At 34.0% G+C, this 5182-nt stretch overlaps 1 protein-coding gene and 1 long non-coding RNA gene across 3 annotated transcripts in view; one reads left to right on the forward strand and one right to left on the reverse strand.

Moving 5' to 3' along the window:
* Positions 1-5182, reverse strand: part of LOC106883440 (adenomatous polyposis coli homolog) — a 188253-nt gene that overhangs the window by 109869 nt on the left and 73202 nt on the right. The gene's annotated exons all lie outside the window — the stretch shown is intronic.
* The window catches only part of LOC106883439 (uncharacterized), an 11572-nt gene continuing 9572 nt past the window's right edge, over positions 3183-5182 (forward strand). The window contains exon 1 of the long non-coding RNA XR_001411131.2: positions 3183-3367. This is a non-coding gene — a long non-coding RNA (uncharacterized LOC106883439). The remainder of the gene's footprint in view (positions 3368-5182) is intronic.

Below are 5182 nucleotides of genomic sequence, written 5' to 3' on the forward strand. Positions count from 1 at the left end.
ATATATATATATGGGCGAATTTACGAAAAAAACAACAGACGAAGACAGGTGGTGTAAACAACAAATGGATGTATTAGTATAATGCTTGGGAATAGAGAAAATCATTGATGTTTCGAGCCTATGCTCTTTAACTGAAAGGAACACAGAAAGAAACAAGGAGAAAAAAAATATAAATGTTGTGGTCAGCGATCTATCATGGCATATATATATATATATATATATATGAAAGGAAGGCTTTTATTCTTAAATGGTTCTTGAAATTAAAAGATACTTTCGTATTTCAGTTTTTATAAATGAAATTTTCCATATCATGATATTAAAGGACATTTCAACCCAGTGAAAGTGCAACAAAAATAGCCCCAATCATCATGTGAATTCGATTCTTTTACACATGAAAAATATAGTTCTGCTTGTGTAGAATTGAGAGAATTTTCATAGTTAGCGTTAAAAACACACACAAATGATTTCTGATATACATGGGTCAGATGTATGATTGGAGAGTAACTTTTAAGTCTTTCTTAAGAACATTACCTAATCTAAGTGAAGTAGTGTCCAACTGGGAATCAAACTTGGGTTTTCAATTAAGTCAGTTAAGAATTTATTGCCATACCTACAGACTTACAAGTTGAAGAGAGGATTCCTTTAGATGAATTTTTTCACCAAAAAATTGAGATGATAGATTCAGTTAGATTATCTCTTACCATTTTTTTAAACAAATTAAGAAGAGAATTTGCCAGCCAACTGAGGTAAGTAGAGTTATGGACCCTGTTCAATAGTAGATTGCAACAGCTGCAATAGCTTTTGAATTCATGCTCATGTGCTTGTTGGTAGCTCAAAAAGAAAATCTCATAGCTATTGTGTTGCATGTCATTGTGTATAGATTATGGTAATGAAATGTGATTTTCTAGTAGCTAATAAAGCATTCATGAAAAAAATATGCCTATATTCCTGAACAAAACAATATCAAATGGTTGGTTTTCTGGAGAATTGAGTTTTACTGATATGCTGACTCTATGTATGTGCATATGTGTTTGTATGTACGTTTGTCTTGCTACCCTCATACAAGTGGTGGTGTCCATTTCTTCCGTGGAATACATGTCTGGGCATGGAAAATATTACCAAGCTTGGTGGACGTTAAATGATGATGATATACATATATGTGCGATCATGAGGAAATAAATACATTAACATCTACTTTAATATAGTTTCAATTGGCGAAACATTTAACACATCTCACTGATAGCATTCATATTCTGGTAGACACTACACTCCTCACCCGCCACCCACACATAGATGTTAACTAAGAAAGCATAACAAGAAACTGATAAAAGGAAATAATATACATTATTACCAGGAATATACTTTGTGTGAATCTAATGACCTAGCCTTTAGTGATCATTATCATTATTATTATTATTAATGATAGTTTCCTATATCTCACATGATCAACAATTAGAATACTTGTGTCTTACAAGTACAAACCAACCATTATAGATATGTAGATATGAAAATGCTCAATGTAATATCCTTCTTTCCTAAATATAATTTCCAAAGCCACGGATGGTTTTGGAGATTTGCGCACTTATATTGGTGCTTAGTTTCAGTTCATTGTTTGAAACTGATGGGATATAAAAAATCTCAACAACTTCCCCAAGTATAATGGCACTATTGTATTACAACTAGCATTCTTAGAAGATGTCATTATACCGATTTCCAACAGTTAGGTGAACTGAGACAACAGAGAATTGTTTAACTCAGAGATTTGACAAAACATCTCCTGCCATAGATTTGAAACAAGACAAAATAGACAGCTGTGTAGATGAATTCATTTCTTTCAGAAATAACAGCTTGAAGCATATAGTTCGAAATTAGTTTGCTGACTATTATTATACATATATGAGTGATAGTTCATAACAATGTTATTTATATAGGTAAAAAAAAACAGTAAATTCTTTAGATATTTAATATCCCTTAGGTGGTTATTTAACACCTAACTGAATTTTTATCATATATACACAGACACACACGCAAATACACATATATGTATGTATGTATGTGTATATTCTTTTACTCCTTCACTAGTTTCAGTCATTTGACTGCAACCATGCTGGAGCACTGCCTTAAAGGGTTTTAGTCGAAAAAATTAAACCCCAGCACTTACTCTTTGTAAGCCTAGTGCTTATCCTATTGGCTCCTTTGCCAAACTGCTTAAGTTACAGGGACAGTAACAGACCAGCATTAGTTGTCAAGCGATGGTGGGGGGACAAACACAGACACATAAATATATACATCATCATCATTGTTTAACGTCCGTCTTCCATGCTAGCATGGGTGGAATGGTACCACAAGAACCGGCCAGGTCAAAGCCTGCACCAGGCTTCTGTGACTGTTTTGGAAGAATTTTTACAGCTGGATGCCCTTCCTAACACCAACCACTCAGCAGAGTCGACTTAATGCTTTTTACGTGGCACAAGCACAGGTGAAGTCAGTTTTGGCAAGGTTTTTACATCTGGATGCCCTTCTGAACACCAACCACTTTACAGTGTGGACTGGGTGCTTTTAAGTGGTACCTGCACTGACAGGGTCACCAAGTATTTGCAAGACACAAATATATATATATATATATATATATACATATATATATATATATATATATGACAGCCTTCTTCCAGTTTCTGCCTACGAAATCCACTCAAGGCTTTGGTTGGCCTGAGGCTATAGTAGAAGACACTTGCCCAAGGTGCCACGCAGTGGGACTGAACCATGTGGTTGGGAAGTAAGCTTCTTACCACACAGCCATGCCATATATATGTTTATAAATATATGTGTATGTGTGTCTATATGTATATGTGTGAGTATACACACATATATATATATATATATATATATACTCACGTACACAGAGACACAGAACCCCAAATAAAAATCACTTGTCAATATATACAACCTGTGATTAAAAAAAAAAAAAGAGAGAGAGAGAAAGGAGAAAAATACATGGGAGACCAAGCTATGAATTACAATTGATCTTTTACTCTATAAATGTACTTAGGATGAACAACAAAAGGGTCAGATAAAAGCCCAATAACATATCAGAAATAGACCTTATTACTGGAGTGAGAAGTTGGGGCGAGGTAATAATGTTAGCTTCAAATTTTCTCATCAATCTTTCTATCCATTTTTTTTTTGTCTCAAATAAAAAAATAACCAAAACATAAAACATTCATACAGCTTCAAGATTGCATTTTAATTTTACAAGTAGACATGAAATTGAAATAAATCACCATGACAACAAAGAGAAATAAATACACTTTAGAAATAATCGCGCGCGCGCGCACGCTTATATCCACGCGACAGAGGAGGAGATAAGGTGAGTGCAGCAGCTGGTTATGTTTTATTAATGGAATGTTGCTTCTTCCTTCCTTCCCTTCTTTCCTTTTCTCTGTCTCACTGCAACCTCTGAGAATCACCAACAGTAACATTAATCATCACCACTATCAGAAACAACAGTAACAACAACAACAATCGTTGCCACCACCGTCGTCGGTTTCTCTTTGCGTTATGAAGAAATATATTCATAGGCTCTTTGGGGGAAGACAGTTGTAAACAGGCACCGAAGGAGGAGAAAGAAGGGAGGGGGGAAGAAGGAGGAAGGAAGGAAGAAAGAAAGTAGTTCAGATGCTTCACACTGCATCACTGACAAACAAATACGAGATGCATGGCACAAAACAAAACAAAAAAAAAAAAGAATCAGCCTAGAAAAACAACACAGAAAGGAAAAAAAAAAGGCAGCAACAGTAGATTTAGCTTTGCTGCTGCTACTACTGTTGCTTAGTAGTAATTCGGATATTTTTTTTTCATCTTGAGGTAGATGAGTGATAGAGGGGGAGGGGGGAAGAAAAAGAAAGAGAGATCAATACATTTACTAAGAATGGAATACAGAGATTCGTAATGATCCTGATACACCCTTCTCCTTCTCTTTTTTCTTTCTTTCCCCCTACCCCTTGTTTTTATTTTGTATCTTAGTCTCCTCCCTTCCTTTCTTATTCAAAAGGCTTATATTCTTTATTATATTTCACTCTGCTTCATTGCTTTTTATCTCATCGTTACATATAAAAAAAAACAACAAAAAGACAACCCAACCATAAGCATAAAAAAAAGATGACAAGAACCACCATCACCACCACCATACCTGGATAATAATAATAATAATAATAATAATAATAATAATAATAATAATAATCAGATACAATAAAAAAAAAAACCCATATATCAGAGATTCTAGATTTAATAAATACCAGAGAGAAGAAGAGAGGGCAGATATTGTTTTTGATGTTTATAATCAAAAAAGGTCTTTTTTGTAACAGATTTGGAGGGGAGAGGGAAAGAGAGAGGGAAGGAAGGAAAGAAGGAAGGAAGGAAGGAAAAGTAAATAGCAGAGTGAAATCAATAGTTCTTTAAAACCTGTCCACTGGCATTCCAGCTCATCCTATTACAGAGCTAACTGGTCAGCTGAGATAAATTTACACTTTACCAATAGAGAGACCATACAAGTGTCTCTCGAGGAAATAACAAATACCATCATTTTCAATACCAGTGATGTGGCTCTTATTGAATTTCTGACACTATTATTAATTCAAAAGGTGTGTGTGTGTGAATGTGTGTGTGTGAATGTGTGTGTGTGTGTGTGTATACACACACACATATATATACATACATACACACACATATATACATACATACATATACACACACATGCACATACATATATATGTGTGTATATATATATATATATATATATATACACACACATACATATATATATAAATACACACACACACATATATATATACACATATATATATACACACACATATATATATACACACATATATATACATACACACATATACATACACACATCTATACACACACACATATACACAGCCACATATACATATTTATATTCATACATATACATTTGCAACCTACACAAACACAAATACACAAGTAGACAAATATACAAACAACAGGTGCAGGCATGGCTGTATGGTAAGAAGTTTGCACCTTGGGAAAGTGTCTTCTAAACCTTGGGCCAACCAAATCACTGAGTAGTTTTAGTAGAGGCAAACTGAAGGAAACTAATGCATGTATATATATATATATATATATATATATATATATA

The sequence above is a fragment of the Octopus bimaculoides genome, chromosome 4 (assembly GCF_001194135.2).
Source record: "Octopus bimaculoides isolate UCB-OBI-ISO-001 chromosome 4, ASM119413v2, whole genome shotgun sequence".
Taxonomy (NCBI): Eukaryota; Metazoa; Mollusca; class Cephalopoda; order Octopoda; family Octopodidae; genus Octopus; species Octopus bimaculoides.